This window comes from Symphalangus syndactylus, chromosome 18, assembly GCF_028878055.3.
Source record: "Symphalangus syndactylus isolate Jambi chromosome 18, NHGRI_mSymSyn1-v2.1_pri, whole genome shotgun sequence".
Taxonomy (NCBI): domain Eukaryota; kingdom Metazoa; phylum Chordata; class Mammalia; order Primates; family Hylobatidae; genus Symphalangus; species Symphalangus syndactylus.
This window is the reverse complement of record NC_072440.2, coordinates 89,150,463-89,170,984: the sequence shown is the minus strand read 5'-3', so window position 1 is coordinate 89,170,984 and position 20,522 is coordinate 89,150,463.

Sequence of the window (20,522 nt, the reverse complement as noted above, 5' to 3'; positions counted from 1 at the left end):
TGTTATCAACTTTAATCGACCATTAGAGCATCGGAGCCTGAAGGCACAGTGTTTAACAGTTGGAATGGGGTGGTCAAGTAAAATGCTGTCTCTTTCATTTGGAATCTGGGAATAAAGCCAACCCAGATATAAAGGGGAAAAAAAAGCCATTACTTTGACAGCTGTGGCAGAGCACGAGGACCAGTGTTACAAAGGAGGCCGAGATGCAAATAGTGCAATGCATTTAGGCAAGGTTTGTCTCCTCAATTCTGGTTTTGCAGATTTTGTGCATAATGGAGATAAATAAGCCAAGGAATAAGATACTGACCTACCAGAATGAAGGCTATTATCTGGTAACAAAATTGGGGCCTGTGACATCATATTGTATTGCCAGACTTGGCCTCAATATGTCATCACCTTTCTGTGTAGCAATTGCTGCCTTCTCAAAGAGGCAAATAATTTGCTACCTTGGTTCTGTTTCTCTGCTTCAGCCTCTGGGCATGGTACACTGTGAATGCTTTAGAGGAGGATTCTGGAATTAAGGTTTTTAATTACACCTGACACTAGTGAGCTTTCACCTCTTGGCAGCCATCTTGTTAAAATCACCCATGGGAGCAGAAGTTGTTTTACTGGAAGTTAAGTCTCCTTTCCCCTTGATGCCTCTGTTGGCCATGCCACAGATTCCTTCCCGACACCATTTACTCTGCTAATGTGATTTCGCACATTATGAACTTTCAGAATGTTAAACTGAACACAGTTTTTTTCTTTTAAACAAAATATATTGTTTATGTAAAAAGTCTAATGGCCCATAGCAATCCAATTTACATGTAAAATACAAGATTTCGTATCGAATCAGTTTTATTACTTCACATATGAAAGATATTGAGCAGTGGTAGGTATATTGTATTTCTATCAGAAAAATACAAGAACAGATTTATTGGGCCTGCCTGTGCTTAATAATATTAGAATCGATTATCCCAATGAGAGACAGACATCTATTCACTGTGGGGGGAAACATTATTTCCACCACACTACTGATGCCCAGTAAACATTTTCCCTCTTCACTCAATGAAATCACCATAGTTAAAGGGTTAATAAGGTTTCCCAAAGTGGCAGCATTAACTCTCTGTCAGCCACAAGGGAATATTGTTGATACCACTTAAAATTTATTAAGCACATTTGGTTTGCTGGGCATTATACAAAACCCATAAAACATAAGATATTTTATCATTGGTTGCTTTGTATGCTAATATTTATATGCACTCAGAAACTACATTTAATCTTTCTTGTATTTTCTACATTATGGAAACCCCAAACCTATTTTTCTTTATATTTTAATTTATCTTTCCTTTTATTCCAATGATTAGATGATCTCTTTGTAAAGTAACCTGTACTCTCATAAATGATCAACTATCTGTAATATTTTAGGAAAGAGCAAATAACTTTTTTATTAACCTGGAAAGTTATTCTATAAGCACTCCTATTAAGAAAGAAGAGCCAGGCCGGGCGCGGTGGCTCACGCTTGTAATCCCAGCACTTTGGGAGGCCGAGGCGGGCGGATCACGAGGTCAAGAGATCGAGACCACGGTGAAACCCCGTCTCTACTAAAAATACAAAAAATTAGCCGGGCGCGGTGGCGAGCGTCTGTAGTCCCAGCTACTCGGAGAGGCTGAGGCAGGAGAATGGCGTGAACCCGGGAGGCGGAGCTTGCAGTGAGCCGAGATTGCGCCACTGCACTCCAGCCTGGGCGACAGAGCGAGACTCCGTCTCAGAAAAAAAAAAAAAAGAAAGAAGAGCCAACTCTTCTGAATGTTCCTAATAGATTATCTTGATGGCCCCTTTCCTCTTACCACAATAAATTTCCATTTAATATGATTGAAAACACCAATTTACTGATTTATTTTTAAGTTCCAGGGTACATGTGCAGGATGTGCAGGTTTGTTACATAGGTAAAGGTGTGCCATGGTGATTTTCTGTACAGATCAACCCATCACCTAGGAATTAAGCCCAGTATGCATTAGCTATCTTTCCTGATGCTCTCCCTCCTCTTGCCCCCCTTGACAGGCCTTAGTGTGCGTTGTTCCCCTCCCTGTGTCTATGTGTTCACATTGTTCAGCTCCCACTTATAAGTGAGAACATGCTGTGTTTGGTTTTCTGTTCCTAAGTTAATTTGCTGAGGATCATGGCTTCCAGCTTCTTCCATGTGCCTGAAAAGGACATGATCTCTTTTTATGGCTGCATAGTATTCCACGGTGTATATGTAGCACATTTTCTTTATCCAGTCTATCAATGATGGGCATTTGGGTTGATTCCATGTCTTTGCTATTGCGAATAGTGCTGCAGTGAACATACACATGCATGTATCTTTATAGTAGAATGATTTCTATTCCTTTGGACAGAAGTAGAATGATTTATATAACCAGCAGTGGGATTGCTGGATCAAATGGTATTTCTTGTTCTAGATCCTTGAGGAATCACCACACTGTCTGCCACAATGGTTAAACTAATTTATATTCCCACCAACAGTATAAAAGTGTTCCTATTTTTCTGCAGCCTCACCAGCATCTGTTGTTTCCTGACTTTTTAATAATCACCATTCTAACTGGTGTGAGATGATATCTCAATGTGGTTTTGATTTGCATTTCTCTAATGACCAGTGATGTTGAGTTTTTTTCATATGCTTGTTGGTTGCATAAATGTCTTCTTTTGAGAAGTGTCTGTTCATTTCCTTTGCCCACTTTTTAATAGGGTTGTTTGTTTCTTGTAAATTTCTTTAAGTTCCTTGTAGACTGAATATTAAACCTTTGTCAGATAGATGGACTGCAAAAATTTTCTCCGATTCGTAGGTTGTCTGTTTGCTCTGTTGATAGTTTCTATTTCTGTGTAGTAGCTCTTTAATTTAGTTAGATCCCATTTGTCAATTTTTGCTTTTGTTGCAATTGCTTTTGATGTTTTCATCATGAAATCTTTGCCTGTGCCTAGGTCCTGAATGGTAATGCTTAGATTTTCTTCTGGGGTTTTTATAGTTTTGGGTTTTACATTTAAGTCATTAATCCTTCTTGAGTTAATATTTGTATAAAGTGTAAGGAAGGGGTCCAGTTTCAATTTTCTGCATATGGCTAGCCAGGTCTCCTCACACCATTTATTAAATAGGGAATACTTTCCCCGTTGCTTGTTTTTGTCAGGTTTGTTGAAGATCAGATGGCTGCAGATGTGCAGTCTTATTTCTGACTTCTCTACTCTGTTCCATTGGTCTGTATGTCTGTTTTTGTACAAGTACCATGCTGTTTTGGTTACTGTAGCTTTGTAGTATAGTTTGAAGTCAGGTAGCATGATGCCTCCAGCTTTGTTCTTTTTGCTTAGGATTGTCTTGGCTACTCAGACTCTCTTTTGGTTCCATATGAATTTTCAAATAGTTTTTTCTAATTCTGTGAAGGATGTCAATGGTAGTTTAATGGGAATAGCATTGAATCTATAAATTACTTTGGGTAGTATGGCCATTTTCACAATATTCATTCTTCCTATCCATGAGCATGGAATGTTTTTTCCATTTGTTTGTGTCCTCTCTGATTTCCTTGAGCAGTGGTTTGTAGTTCTCCTTGAAGAGGTCCTTCACCTCCCTTGTTAGCTGTATTCCTAGGTATTTTATTTTTTTGTAGCAATTGTGAATGGGAGTTCATTCATGATTTGGCTCTCTCTTGTCTGTTGTTAGTGTATACGAATGCTTGTGATTTTTGCACATTGATTTTGTATCCTGAGACTTTGCTGAAGTTTCTTATCAACTTAAGAAGCTTTTGGGCTGAGACGATGGGGTTTTGTAAACATAGGATCATGTCATCTGCAAACAGAGACAATTTAAGTTCCTTTCTTCATATTTGAATACCCTTTATTTCTTTCTCTTGCCTGATTGCCCTGGCCAGAACTTCCGATACTATGTTGAATTGGAGTGGTGAGAGAGGGCATCCTCGTCTTGTGCGAAAAACCCTAATTTACATCACATACATGAGATGGGAATAAAGCATAGTCTTTATTTAGCAAAAAACTAAAAGTAGGAGTCAATGCTATGAGGGATACACAATAATATGAAATGGAACTAATGCAAAAGTAATTTTTCTCATAATATCCTGCTAGAATTTTTCTCATATTTTTGGATACAAGATTTTTGCCTTACTAGTTTTCACTTGTAAACATTTTTTCCCATTTTTTTAAGGTTGGAAAGAGCTTTCCTTTCCACCCTAACTTGCTTCTTGGAGTGAAAGGTGGCCCCTAGCTGTCCAGGGCCTAGTTGACACGATTTTGCTTTTGGATTTAGTTAGAAGGCACACGTTTTCCACAGCCTTCCACCCTCTGGGCATGCGAGCAAAGTTCAAACACAACATTGCAAGTAAACAAAAGTAAATTGAACAGCTAAAACCTTCTTTCAGGGAAAGGCAAACAGATTAGTGAAGGCCAAACCACAGTATGATTCTTGCCTATGCTCCAAAGATAAGTCAGCCATACTCACTCTAGAGAGAAAGTTTGCATGTGTTGTGGGAGCATGTGAGTGTGAGGTGTAGCCCACACATAATTTGCCCTTCATGGGCCCTGCACAATATGGCCTGTGATATGGATTAGTTCTAAAATCATTGATACTAGTCCTGTCTCCCTTCAGCAGAAAAAACATTTAGCCAAAATACTTAGTTTATGTTTTAAAAAAAATGTTTCCTACACAAGAAATCTTTCCCCTTCCCAATCCCTTCCCCTCCTGCAGATTCCCAAGTCTAGACTTAGCTATCAAATCCAACTTTTGCCACCATGGGTACGCACCAGGCAGTGAGGGAAAAGGAGCAGCTGAACCTCTCCCCACACAGCAAGTGAGCCACCTGGGTCATAACTGCATGATGACTGGTCTCCAAAAATGGCAATATGCCTCTAGCAAATAAAGGAGCACTCAAGTGGCCCTTTCTCTTCAGACTTCAGAGACTAGCATTCACAGGGGAGGAAGGCACACATCTAATCAGCTAATAGACTCACTTTCAGAGGATCTCCTTATGCCTTGACAAGGAATTTACATTTTTAATGTGTTGCCATTTCTATTTTTTTAATTTTTAAGTTCTAGAGTGCCTGTACAGGATATGCATGTTTGTTACATAGGTAAACATGTGCCGTGGTGGTTTGCTGCACCTAGTAACCCATTACCTAGGTATTAAGCCCAGTATGCATTAGCTACTCTTCCTGGCACTCCCCCTCCCCCAACCCCACCCCCTGAGAGGCCCTAGTGTGTGATGTTCCCCTCCCTGTGTCCATGTGTTCTCATTGCTCAGCTCCCACTTATAAGTGAGAACATGCGGTGTTTGGTTTTCTGTTTCTGTGTTGGTTTGCTGAGGATAATAGCCTCCAGCTCCATTAGCTCCAGCCTCTTTTCTTGATCACCAACCCTTATGAGGCAAGCATCCATGGCACCTCACTTATCAGAAAATTAAAATAGCCCAAGAATTGGTGTTCCTCAGCCACTCTAGTCTGGTTCACGGTTCTTTATGGATCACTGCTAATGTCCAAGCCAATGGGCTAGGCTTTGCAGGGGAGGCCAAGATGTAGGAAATAGATTCTGCTTCCCTAAGAGTTCACAGACTCCTTGGGGAGGTAAGTTTCATATATGATGTAATTAGCAAATAACAAAAAGACCTGTGTGATTAAAACATTAAAACGTGAAGCCACTGAGGTTCAGGGAAACAAATATTTCATTATCTCCACTACACTCCATTACCAAGGCAGAAAAGTAGATTAGAATTTCTTGAAATATTTTCAGTGACAAATGAAATAATAAAAATTCTCTTTTCCTAGCCTATGAGCAGAGAAGTCAAATAATCATATCATGTTGGTACCTCATCATTCTGTTTACTTCATGGATCAAAAAAAGTATCAACAAAGCCACTATTTCTCTATGAATCCGAATATCTTTGGTTCCTACTTTGCTTTCTTTATTAACACAGAATGCTTTTTTTAAAAGAAAGAATGTTATACACCTGTTGTATTTTAGCCCTTTAAATGTATCTGACATGTAAGTCTTTAATCCATCTTGAATTAATTTTTGTATAAGGTGTAAGGAAAGGATCCAGTTTCAGCTTTCTACATATGGCTAGCCAGTTTTCCCAGCACCATTTATTAAATAGGGAATCCTTTCCCCATTGCTTGTTTTTGTCAGGTTTGTCAAAGATCAGATAGTTGTAGATACGTGGCATTATTTCTGAGGGCTCTGTTCTGTTCCATTGATCTATGTCTCTGTTGTGGTACCAGTACCATGCTGTTTTGGTTACTGTAGCCTTGTAGTATAGTTTGAAGTCAGGTAGCATGATGCCTCCAGCTTTGTTCTTTTGGCTTAGGATTGACTTGGTGATGCGGGCTCTTTTTTGGTTCCATATGAACTTTAAAGTAGTTTTTTCCAATTCTGTGAAGAAAGTCACTGGTAGCTTGATGGGGATGGCACTGAATCTATAAATTACCTTGGGCAGTATGGCCATTTTCACGATATTGATTCTTCCAACCCATGAGCATGGAGTGTTCTTCCATTTGTTTGTATCCTCTTTTATTTCATTGAGCAGTGGTTTGTAGTTCTCCTTGAAGAGGTCCTTCACATCCCTTGTAAGTTGGATTCCTAGGTATTTTATTCTCTTTGAAGCAATTGTGAATGGGAGTTCACTCATGATTTGGCTCTCTGTTTGTCTGTGATCGGTGTACAAGAATGCTTGTGATTTTTGTACATTGATTTTGTATCCTGAGACTTTGCTGAAGTTGCTAATCAGCTTAAGGAGATTTTGGGCTGAGACAATGGAGTTTTCTAGATATACAATCATGTCATCTGCAAACAGGGACAATTTGACTTCCTCTTTTCCTAACTGAATACCAAAGACTTACATGTTAGACCTAAAACCATAAAAACCCTAGAAGATAGCCTAGGGAATACCATTCAGGACATAGGCATGGGCAAGGACTTCATGTCTAAAACACTAAAAGCAATGGCAACAAAAGCCAAAATTGACCAATGGGATCTAATTAAACTAAAGAGCTTCTGCACAGCAAAAGAAACTACCATCAGAGTGAACAGGCAACCTACAGAATGGGAGAAAATTTTTGCAACCTACTCATCTGACAAAGGGCTAATATCCAGAATCTACAATGAACTCAAACAAATTTACAAGAAAAAAACAAACAACCCCATCAAAAAGTGGGTGAAGGACATGAACAGACACTTCTCAAAAGAAGACATTTATGCAGCCAAAAAACACATGAAAAAATGCTCATCATCACTGGCCATCAGAGAAATGCAAATCAAAACCACAATGAGATACCATCTCACACCAGTTAGAATGGCAATCATTAAAAAGTCAGGAAACAACAGGTGCTGGAGAGGATGTGGAGAAATAGGAACACTTTTACACTGTTGGTGGGACTGTAAACTACTTCAACCATTGTGGAAGTCAGTGTGGCGATTCCTCAGGGATCTAGAACTAGAAATGCCATTTGACCCAGCCATCCCATTACTGGGTATATACCCAAAGGACTATAAATCATGCTGCTATAAAGACACATGCACACGTATGTTTGTTGCGGCACTATTCACAATAGCAAAGACTTGGAACCAACCCAAATGTCCAACAACGATAGACTGGATTAAGAAAATGTGGCACATATACACCATGGAATACTATGCAGCCATAAAAAATGATGAGTTCATGTCCTTTGTAGGGACATGGATGAAACTGGAAACCATCATTCTCTGTAAACTATTGCAAGGACAAAAAACCAAACACTGCATGTTCTCACTCATAGGTGGGAATTGAACAATGAGAACTCATGGACACAGGAAGGGGAACATCACACTCCGGGGACTGTTGTGGGTTGGGGGGACGGGGGAGGGACAGCATTAGGAGATATACCTAATGTTAAATGACGAGTTAATGGGTGCAGCAAACCAACACGGCACATGGATACATATGTAACAAACCTGCACATTGTGCACATGTACCCTAAAACCTAAAGTATAATAAATAAATAAATAAATAAATAAATAAATAAATAAAATAAATAATAAAAAAAATGTATCTGACAAGTCCATGTCAGCTGTTAGGCTGTTAGGAGAAACCATAAAAAAGCAACCCTCCCAGGACATCTCCGGGCTCCCTTTAGCCTACCAGTGCCAGTCATCCCACTCACTGGTTCACCAGTTCTACTCCTCTTCCAGTCTCTTTGATGCCAAATCTTGGTGCTGCATCTATCAGGTTCCTTGGATTGGCCATATCACCCTTTCAGAACACAGCATCCCAGTAAAGACCCTTGCTTGCCTTGCTCCACCCAATACTCGCCCAGAAAACATGGCGCTGCAAGACCCAAGGGTGATGTTTAGGGTCTAAGGGTCATCATAAGGGCCAAGGTGTGAAAGTAAAAGACAACATTCTGGAACTTTTTGATGCCAGGGTAGTACATATTGTAAAACATCTGTTTACCTGCATATAGCCTCTCTCCCCCAACCCCAGTGACTGAGCTCTTCACGGTATGAGGCAAGGACTTTCTTAGCTCCTCATTCTAGCACAATGCTGGGAAAAATAACACACAAGTGGTTGCCTAATTAATTAGTTAATCCATGCTCCAAGGTTAATTTACTCCCCCAAACAAAGCTTTCATTTATTCCATGGTCTCGACTAGAGTTGAGAAGGAAAACAATCTAATTGAATTAATTCACTCCAAGGCATAAATTATTTTTAAAAATACATTGTCCTGAAGTAGGACTTGGCAATGGTATTTTTAAAAATCTCCCCAGGAGGTTTGCATGAGTAGACTGGGTTGAGAACTACTGGCATTGAAAGTCCTGTGTGTTCTCGCCCTGCTTCTCTCTTCTGTTGCTTCTGCCATCATCCTCTCCATGCCTGCACGTCTCTGGCTGTGCTACAATAGATGCACACCTTGCCCTCCCACACCCCCACACCTCTCCACCATACTTGGAGAAATCAGAAGTAAGGGACCATATTACTGTCTCCCCAAGATCTTCCCATCACTGTTCATATTTGCCTCCTGAATTATTTTTTCCTTATAAATAGATGTCAGAAATTATGTTTCGTTTGGAACAAGGGTTAAATCATCAGAGAAAAATACCATCTCTCCATAAGGAAACTACATCAGTAATACTTGGAAATCATGGGAAATTTGATTAGACTAAATGAGAAGAAAATACAAAGATGTAGCAGCTCATCTCAGTGGTAAATAGATTTTGTTGGTGTTGATTTTCTTTATCTTTGGGGTAAAACCCATTTTCTAACTACAGAAAAAGATTTATCCTAGTTGTCAGAGCTGTGAAAGGGAGTCGTAATATCCAACACCTCTCCCCATTGCATCCTCAACCTCTAGCATGAAATAGCCACACAATTTGGTAATGACTTAGGAGGTGCTGATGGTAGACCTTAGAGTTCCATTCTGACGGATTCAAGTCTGACTCATCCTGCTGGATTTCTGTTATAGCAGAGGAGGTCTCAGTGACCAAATAGAGTGAGCTCAGGCAGTTTTCAAGTACATAAAAATGGATCTTTATCATGAAATCATCATAATTGTATTTTCTGATGATGGAGCTGCTGTACTCATGACTCCATCTGAAATATTTAGGGCTTATTCATTTAAGATGATCCTGAAGCAGCCCCTCCACATACATGCATTTTCCAAGCAATATTGATGTGGTAGGGGAAAAAGAGTTAGGGGTATTTATTAGGATTAATGAATACACGAGAGGAAAGAGATACATATGATTAAACTAACTTCCCAGGTTCATCATAAATATTTTATTCATTTATATGACTCTGCAATTCTGTTTTTGTCCTTAGAAAATAGCCCTAGATGTGAGGACTTGAAACTTCCTATGAGTGAAAACAGGGTACAAGGATTCTTACAGCCAGGGCTGCAGCTGGAGACATGCAAAGAGGGAGCTATCTTTAGTCAGAAGATATGACACTTCCAAGGAAGATAAGAAGGTCACACCATCACTGCATGCCTTGGGCCAACTCTGGCTCTCTGAAGACAACATAAGGTAAGAAAGGGGCGTCAAAAGGTCACTATGTATCAAATGCATAGCTTACAGTAATATTTACCAAAATTCTCTTTTCAACTTCCTTCCAATTCCAAAGATACTCCAGCAGCACACTCTTCAACTCCTCCCTAGAAAACTCTTCATCACCCAGCCGGAGCCTTGCTTTCTTCCTTTATTTCAGAGGCAGGGTGGGGGATTCTGGTAGAGATCACATCACTGTGCCCGTTGAGGTAGAGATCCTCTTGAGTTCTGGGGAAAGGGGAATGTCTGTGAACATACAGGTCTCATGAATTTGTATCCCATCATACACTCGTAATGTACCCTTGTATTTTAGATATTTTCCTGTTTTCTTAAATTAATTATAGATTACTTAAGACAAGAACTATGTTGTATTAACCTTTAGTGCAATGTAGGTTTTCAATAATGGTTTGTGAAATGAAAGAATTAAAATATGTACAAATAAAAGTCAAAGATTAAAATTTGTATTTCATTAATTCTGCCTGCAAATACCACACACTACACCCTCAATTCATATTTTCTGATGATGATAAAATAGGAAGGCAAACCAATCTGAGTGAGGAGGCAAAGGTCTGTGCCCTGTTCACAGAGGACTCACTGGTATTTTCTGCCTCTGCCACCCTTGCTTTCCCATGCTGCCTTCAGTCCAAGCCAGTGGTGTCCTTCAGGGCAAGCCAATGGTGCTGATGCAAGGTCATGGAATTTATGACAGGCAACTAGCTTCCTAGAGCATCTTCAGCTGAAACCAATGGTCCAGAAGGGTGTGTCTCAGCTGATGAATTTCCAAACAGTAGGAATTTCATCAATTTTCAAAACTGCATAACACTAAGAGTCTCAGGGGTTATTTATTTCACTCTAAGTCACCAAATATTCCTTTCTAAAGGATCTCCAGCAAGTACTGATGAGTTCTTACTACCCACAAAACATCACAAAATTCTGCCACACAACTCTACATATTAGATAGTATTCCCTTGAGTTCTACCAAATCATTCACCATGAAATTTCTATCCAATAGTTCTAGTGCTGTTCTCTGGGGTTACACAGAAGCCTAACAGTCCCGACTGTTCTGTGACTCTTTTCTCATCTCTTCTATCAATTCATCGTGGTATATTCTGACGCTTCTCATTGTCAAGAATTACGAACATCTAAGATTTCACCCTGTTTTCAAGCTAACAAGTCAGCCTTTTCATTTCATAGATGCTGGCCAAAGTCACAAGACTCCTGGACCAAAGAAAAAGGTCTTTGTTACTCATGGCACAGAAAGAAGCATGAGCTTCATGTTTGCATCAGTTCTTCTTGCTCTCCAAATCCCAAAGTAGGCAAGGTGGAGGTAGGCCAAGGTGAATTCTGTGAATCCAGTGAGTTTATGACACAGCTGAGGAAACCTGAGCTCAAGAGACCCCCAATATTACAAGGGAGCTGCTAGAAAGCTTGCCCAGCATTTTCCAAGAGGGAGACATCATCTTTATTATCCTGGTCAGGAAACAAATCCGCCATTTTCTCCTAGAGTGATAATCTGTCTCCATCTTCAAAAGCTGTTGCAGATATATTATATCTTTGAAAAGCTGGTCCACAACAAAGCAATGCCTCTTGTTCAAAAGATGAGCACAAATGCAGGAGACGCCTGGAGAATTGTCTCCCATCATGTGTCTTCTTGATTTCCTTGACTCCTTTTCATATACCCAAGTTGAACAATATATTTCTGTGCCACCCAGAGCTGAGTGTCACTTTCTAGATGGGCTTGACTAGTACAGAGGACAGAAGGACTGTCCCTTCCAAGGTCTGAACATGCACCTTTGCTAATGCAGTTGACAATTACATTGTTGATTTTGGGACTCCATGGCTTTCACAGGGACTGAAAATGTTTCATTAGAGATGTACTACTTTGGAACTGCGGGCACAAAACCATTTCTTTGTCAAGGGAAAATGATCTAGGAAGGAAAGCACCATGTCAGGAATTCTATAACTTCAGCATTGCTGTATTGGCCTGGGTGGAGGAAGCCCAGGAGGAAGGGGAGGAGACAAAGGTTCACCCCAATCCTACAGTCTTCCAGTCAGATTGAGATTGCAGTCAGCCAAACTTCTTGAGCTTCTTCCCCCTAACAGTAATTCAGCCTCTTCTCTCCTAGACTTGCACAATTGGTTATGTGTGTGTGTGTTTGTGTGTGTGTGTGTGTGTGTGTGTGTGTGTATAGTTTTTATATCTGATCTGTTCTTGGTTTTTGTTTGTTTGTTTGTTTTGTTTTGTTTTTTTTGGAGACAGAGTCTTGCTCTGTCACCCAGGCTGGATTACAGTGGTGTGATCTCAGCTCACTGCAACCTCTGCCTCTGCCTCCCAGGTTTAAGCAATTCTTCTGTCTCAGCCTCCTGAGTAGCTGGGACTACAGGCACACACTACCGCACCCGGCTAATTTTTTGAATTTTTTTTTTTTTTTTTTTTTTGAGACGGAGTCTCGCTCTGTCGCCCAGGCTGGAGTGCAGTGGCGCAATCTCAGCTCACTGCAGGCTCCGCCTCCTGAGTTCACGCCATTCTCCTGCCTCAGCTTCTCCGAGTAGCTGGGACTACAGGCGCCCGCCACCACGCCCGGCTAATTTTTTTTTTTTTTTTTTTGTATTTTTAGTAGAGACGGGGTTTCACCGTGGTCTCCATCTCCTGACCTCGTGATCCGCCTGGCTCGGCCTCCCATAATTTTTTGAATTTTTAGTAGAGACGGGGTTTCACCATATTGGTCAGGCTGCTCTCGAACTCCTGACCTCAGGTGATCCACCCACCTCAGCCTCCCAAAGTGCTGGGATTACAGGCGTGAGCCACCACGCCCGGCCATCTGTTCTTTCTTTTAGTTCTTTACAACCCATTTGGCTCCTGAGTTTGTTAAACATCATCATCCCTACACTCCAAAGAATTAATCAACTTGGCTCCACAGTTGCCTTTTTATTTTTCATTATCAACAACATCATACAAGAAACTCATTTCAATCACTGAAGGTTGTCATTTGAGTGCTACATACACATATATAAAGGCATATATATACATATAAATTCACATCAGCAGACACACCAGAAATGTGCTTGCTTCTACACGAAGGCACATGGTATGGACTCTTCTCCCAACACACACTCAGACACACACCTCAGGACAACACAAAAATGGGCTCAAAGCACACAGCAGGCAGGGAGCGTGTGCTAAGTACTGCCTGGTTGGAGCTGAGAACACTTGCTGGGGTCAGGTGGGGAGGGGCGCATAGCACACAGTGAAACGAGGAGGTGTAGCTTCTCCAGGCATGTCTTAAATATCCTGGACCAGATATTGTTCTCATGGAGCCCCATGGGCAAAAACTTCTCGAATAAGAGAGCAGGGCCGATTTGCTGAGCTTCTGTGGCAGGGCAGCCTTCAGATTAATTTGCTCTGATTGCTACCACAACACTGCAGCATAGGGCATCATCTCCTCATTTTGTAAATAAGAAAATCAAGGCCCAAATAAGGCCATATGACCATGTCATAAGGTTAGAAAGTGCTAAACCAGAGCCTGATCTGAGGGCTGTTGATCCCGGCTCACACTACCATTCAGGAGGCTGCTCTAACCCCAGAGAACTTCTGAGTGAACCCCTAACCTGCAACCTAGACCTCAGCCTGCCCTTGCCCTACCACAGGCTGCAGCACATGTCCAGAGGAAAGCCCAGCTGTAGAGTAACACCCAGGCAAGCCCTGTAGGCTCACCAGGACACAGAGGAAGGCCGCCACCTGCTGCAGACAGTCCACGCCCTTTCCCACAGTGACACCACCAGGTTTCCATTATCCTACCTTAGCTGGCTCCCTTTCCTACTAGGTGAGGAACACAATGTCTAATTTACTTGGCTCACTTTTCACCAGCGACTTATCAAGAGTCAAAATTGAGTCACAAAGAGCACTCAGGAGAGCCAGACTGAGTACAAGTCTCAGCCCCTCCATTTTCCAGTTGCGTAATTTCAAGTCTTTCTCAGCCTCGGCTTCCTCACCTGTAAAGTGGGAATAAGAGCAGAATCCACCTATTGGAGATCCTGGGCAGTTTGAATGGATTGATAATAAAACACACTTAGAGTAATACCTGGCCCATAGGGAGCACAAGATACATGCTAGTTCCTATTCATGTCAGCTCTGGGAATCCTCCACGACAAGACACGCACAGCCCCTGCCTCACCACCAACACTGGAGCCAATGCTAAACACATAATTGGACAAATAATTCATTAGAGTGAGATGAGTGCAAAGGAAAAGGACAAAGTGCAAAGTGCAACAAGAGCACGCACCAGAGGGTCAGAAGGAGCAGAAAACGGCCAGATCAGGGTCGGCAAACTTCATATGGCCAGGCTAGTTCTAATAAAGTCTATTGCAACACAGCCTCACCTTTTCATTCACAGATTGTCTGTGACTGCTTTCACTCTACAACAACAGAGTTGAGTGGGCAGGACAAAGACCTTCCAGCCCATGAAGCCAAAAATATGTTCCACCTGGCCCTTTAAGAAAGTTTGCTGACCCTTGAGCTAGAGGAAGAAGAAAGGCAGGCTGTCCACACAGAGGATGGAGGGAGGCTGGGCTGGGGTGGAAGGAACTTGGAAAATGTGAGTCCCTTGGACATGCACTCCCTAAGAACCCGTGTCTCAACACGCATTGACAAAGATACCTTGCTTCATCTTCTTCTCTCCGGCCTCTGAGGAAAAGGCAAACCCTCCCCTCTGCTTCAGATCCTCTCTCCGCTAAGAACATTCCCTTCCAGGCATTCTGTCACCTGCATCTTCAGTCTTACTCTTTACTAGTCCCGTTTTCTCACTGCCTCTCACAATGACAGCCACCATCACCCTCCCCATCCACCCAGGCCAGAAACCTAGGGGACATTCCTGCCAGCTTCTCCTTCACAAGTCCCATGGTTTCCTCCCTGTAACCACCCTCCTACTGCCCCATCCCCTCCACTTCCATTGCCACTGCCTATTTCAGGCCCTCATTAGCTCATACTAGAACCATCTCCTTCTGTTCCCTCTTCCCCAACAACCTATCATCCTGCCTCCAGCCCCAGGCCTTTGCATCCAGCCTCCTCACTCTGCCTTCGGGGTCATCACTCTAAAATGCAAATCTGATCAAGTCACTCCCCTGCCCAAAACCCATCGGTGGCTCCCAAATGTTTATGATTAAGAATCTGAACTTTTCAGCACTGCATGATCTGCCCCCACCATGTCTCCAACTTTATCTCTTGCCAACTAAAATCATCTATCCTATTGTGACAATTACTTCTCTTTCTCCTTGGCCACCTAACAACTTTGGATACCACTCCATTTTTCACAAGTTCCTCACCTGACAAGATTTTTGGCAAGAGAACAACCACCAGATACTCATGATCCCAGCCTCCTTTGCAAGGTGCATGTTTCCTAAAGTGACCTAAGTTTCTCCAGTCGGAGAAACCCAAGTCAGATTCTGAATCCGAGGTTAGAAGCATGGAGAAAGAGGCACAGCCCAGAACCCATTCTGGTGTGTGTGGAGGTGGTGATGTCAGGCTCTAGGGATATTCCCAGGGCCCAGAGCTGTGGTTTCAGTGGTGAAAGCCCTGATTGCTGTGTCCAGCAAAGACAACGCTACCTCCTCTAGACTGCAAGGTCTGAGGTGCAATTTTCAACATGGTTCCTGCATCCATAGCACTGAGCCTGGAGTTTCTGCACTCCTAGAGATTCTGTGATCTTTCTATATTTTAATAAATTCATTTTTTTCTGCTTAATCTAGCCAAGTTAATTTCTGTTGTTTGATACTAAGAATCCTGCCTGCAATGCTTCTGAAGTCTTTTTTCATATCCTATTTCCTGAGAAAGAAAAATTAAGCTCTCTCTTCTATGCCCCCACTGTGTGCACGTGCACGCGAACGCATACACACACACACACACAGAACTGCAATACATATATGACATTTATATTCCTGTCTACCTTCCTCTGGATTATGAACTCCATTCATTCATTCATTTATCAAACATCATTATGTTTCTACTAAATACCAGATACTGCCCTAAGTCCTGGAAATATAGTGGAGAATAAGATAGAAAAAGTCTCTATCTTTATTGGGCTTATATTTTAGAAGGCAGAAGCTGCATTAACTTATTAATCTTCAAGTGCCCACTAGAATGCTGGACACAGAGAATATACTCCACACATGTTTACTGAATGAATGATGACTTTTGCGGCCTAAGCCATTCCCTTGCCCCTCTTCAATGCAGACTAAAGGCTAAGATCCTATGATGCCCATGACTTCCACTCTGAGCTTTGCTTCCCCACCAGCACATGACTATGAAAGGGGATTGACTCCATGACATGCCCTGATCCCATTTGCCTTGTATTAAATCCCTGTAGTAAGAATAACTACCTTATCACTTTTAAGCAGTGTAAAGTGAACACGGGCTGGTTGTGTGTTCTGGTTATTGGAGTTATCAATGACCAAGGGTTTTGATTTATTTCCTTGTGTTCTCTTTAGCCTAACTCATCCCAGGACTGGGAACATAGTAGATGTTGAATAAATTTAGATTGAACTTGACTTAGTTGTTGGATCTGTGTACATATATACTCACAAACAGATCACGTGAAGAGAGCCACAGGGTCTAATTTTTGCAGAAAAATTCAGAACAGCCTCTGATTAGTGAGTTTGTTCCATTTCCCAAGAAATCATTTTAACCTTTAAATACAGAAGGTCAGCGTCTCCTCTCTATGCTCATGCATAATTCCCCTTGCCCTCTGCTCTTCAGCGCTGCAGCTACCTGCTGGAGAGAGAGCACTGGAGTCAGCCAGAGGAAGAACACAGGTGCTCAGAGGCCCAGACCACCTCCCTGGGATTGACGAAGCCCTCAGAATATGTTGTCTCATTTGCTACATTATTAATAAAATTGCAAGAAGTTTGGGAGGAAAATTTCTCCCACCTAGAAAAATTAGCATTTATGCCACACACTGTGTAAAGTTAAGAAGATGAACATCAGTAAAACAGAAAATGTTCCCTTTTAATCTTATTTGCAGTCAATGCCAGCAGAGGACCTGAAACAAAGGAAAGAGTGGGATAGGTCCGGTTGGGTGAGTGACGGTTGCCAGGTGGGCACTGCAGGTGGGCCTCACATGGGGGCTGGAGGAAATCCAGCCAGCCCCAAGCATTCGAGGGTGATCACAGTTGGTGAGTGGTGGTGGTGTTGGGTGTGGTCAGTGATGGGGGTCCTACAATGGACAACAGCTCACAAGAGACAAAAAAATTCACACTGACTGACCTAAAGCCAAGGTCAGAGAGGCTGGCTTGGTAATTTCCTGAAAGGCCTCAACTGGCCTGTGGGGCTGGGCCTGCTGCTAGAGGAAGTCAGATAGGTAGAGACATCTAAGCAGGTTGTTCTAATAAATGAGACTAATTAGTCATAGGACCTAGGATCTCAGTCCTTTCGAGCAGCCATGTCAAACAGCTAATGGTATAAACACTTCCTCCTAGAAGTCTTCCCTGACTCCCCCATCTCTCACAGCACCTCATCATCCCAGTTCCCATTGCCCTGCTTTATTTTCTCCTCTCACCTCTTACTGCCAGCTCATACAGCTACTGATTTGTATTGCATATTGTGGACTGTGGATTGGATCACATTATGATAGTAGAATACAAGCAGTATGAAGATGATGTCATATTATTCACTGCTGTGTTCCTAGCCCCTAGCTTCTGGATCAGTGCCTGAGACCCCACACATATTTATTAAACTTGTAAGTAACTATATCCTGAACTAAAACTCCTAACTCTTTTCACTTAAACTGTTCATAGGCTAAGTAGTTTACTCGTCCCATATTTGTGCTATTATTAGCTTTTTTTTTTTTTTTTTTTTTTTTTGAGAAGGAGTCTTGCTCTGCTACCAAGGCTGGAATGCAGTGATGCGATCTTGGCTCACTGCAACCTACACACCACCATGCCCAGCTAATTTTTGTGTTTTTAGTAGAGACAGGGTTTCACCATGTTGGCCAGGCTGGCCTTGAACTCCTGACCTCAAGTGATCTGCCAGCCTCGGCCTCCCAAAGTGCTGGGATTATAGGCATGAGCCACTGTACCCAGACAATTAACTTTTAACTAAAAATGCAGCATTTTATCTTTCAGGTTTTAGACCTTTTTCCAGCCTTTTGTGGTTCATACATCTTGATTCCAACACAGTTTCAGCTTCTCTCAACATTGGTCAGTTCCCCCAAAACCAAGGCCGCATACAGTCACCCCTCTATCCAACTGGTTGACAAAGACTGAAAATACAAAAGGAGCCTCCTGACAGGCCAGCAGATAGGTCCCTGCAGGCCTCAATTAATTGTTCCAAATCATTTGAGTTGGGAGTCCTGAAGACAGAGGCTCTCCACCCTGGAAAGCAGCTTAAAGATCAAGTGACTAGATGCCTCCATTTTACAGATGGGGTAGTGACATCTGACATCATCCAAAGTGCAGTGATGAGTTTAGAAGCCGTGCCCAAGTGAAATAAATGATTTCCAAATCCTGAAAATAGCCTGTTTGCATTGAGTGGGAGCTTCCATAGTAACAAGCTTCCAGGGTGGTCTGGACTTCAATGAGCCAATCCAGAGCCTGAATTTGCCATCACCCACGCTGGATGAGTGGGATCCATCCACAAATTTTGTCTCCTCTCTTTTCTCCTCCTGAATGTGGTCCATGCACAGCAGTGGGAAGCTTGGGAAGCCTGCACAGGGATTTTGTTCTCTTACTTTTTCACCCTTTCCTTTCTTCTCCCCCTTCCTGAGGTGGCCAATGCTCTCCTGATCTCTTTGTTTTCCACCCTACTAATATTCGTAAACTTATTTCGATGGGGTGTGTATGTCTAGAGGCACTGATGAGCTAGGGCCGGTGGATACTCAAAAACAAAAGAGAGGTTTCTTGGCACTCTGGAAGCACAAAAACCTTTGGCTTTCAGTGACTAGTTGAGAATTTACAGAAAATGTGTCTTCAAATACCCAGAAATACAAAGGTCATGGGAAGATCCAATCATAATATGTATTGTTGAATAAATGAATGAATGAATGACTTCAGTAAATGAAAAAAAGTAAGTGCACATAGTAATGGAAGCTGCTGGTTTTCTCTTGGGAGACTTACTTTGGTCCAAGTGGAGACATCAGGGGAGATTCCAAACAGTGTCTCTAAGAAAAGCCAGGCGGGGAGAGTCCAACGCTGGGATGCAATTTGTACTCCAGGGCTCATGCTGGAACCAGGGAATGCTGGTGTGTGGCTGAGACCACATCCTTCCCTAACTCTTCCCCCACCCTATCCTCTTTCCCTCACTCCCTGAGAGTACTCCCTCAGTAAGTCACTTTCCTAAGAATCTCCTCAAGCTCTGCTTCTAGGGACGTAAGACAACATACTTCTGCCATGTGTAGTGGAGTGTTCTGTATTTGATCTGGCCCTTTACCATCCTTTTACTTTCCTCCCACCCTACCAGTCATCTCCTGCCCCAGATTCCACATCAGCAGACTTTCCTTCTGCACACTGCTCAGGGTTAACAGCTGAGACATTCCTGGTGGCCACAATCACTCATGTATCCTAACTCGAAGATGCACAGACATGAACGGTCTGGAGCCACACTTGTAGACACAAGGGGAGTAGCTTTGCTTGTGAAGCCAAGAACGACACGAGAGTTTCAAAGCTGCCAAAAGGTGTCTTCAATTACATGAACAGAACCCGCTGTTGCAGTCATTAATTATGTATGGAACAGATTTGGGGAGGAGGACTAGGCAGGTGGTAAGACAAGCAACACCATGAGGGGGACAGAAGGAGGGAATTGCACATGCTTATTTTACAAGCTCATGGGGTGGTCTCCTTCCCAGAGCAGCTGGCCACTTCCGTTTCCCTTCTAGGAGGCCTGGAAGAAAGAAGGTGCTCTGGAGGCCAAGGCTTTAACCATCTTGGCCTGCTTGGTTCTAGATTCGGAAGGACTGTGGTCTGAAATTGCTCCTGCAGCTCTGTGGCCCATGTGCAGAGACCCCCTCAGTGCTACCAGAAAGTCCCCTGGCCAGCTCGTTCCTTCCTGCTCCACACAGGCAACAGCAAGCATTCTCCACTCACCAATCTCTTTTTCCCACCGCCTCCTTCATCATTCCCAGGAGATCTGTACCTCCAATGACACATACATGTAGCAGGCAGCAAATGCAAACTCCTGAGCCCCTTGCTTACACATACACACGACACACGCAGACAACACACAACATATACACACAATACACATATAACACACATGCATGCACCACCTGAATCTCTACCCACCCTCTCCTCTGAAAAGATGACTGAGATGGCCTCCTTTTCCCACAGACCACTCCACTGCTTCACCTCCTCTCCCACATCTGCAATCCCTCTAGCGTGGCAGCCTCCTTCCTGGGAGTATTTTATTGTGCTGGAGTTTCACTTCTTAAAAAAAAAATGAGAAGAGTCATAATGAACAGATTACCTCACCTCCTACCTACAGAGA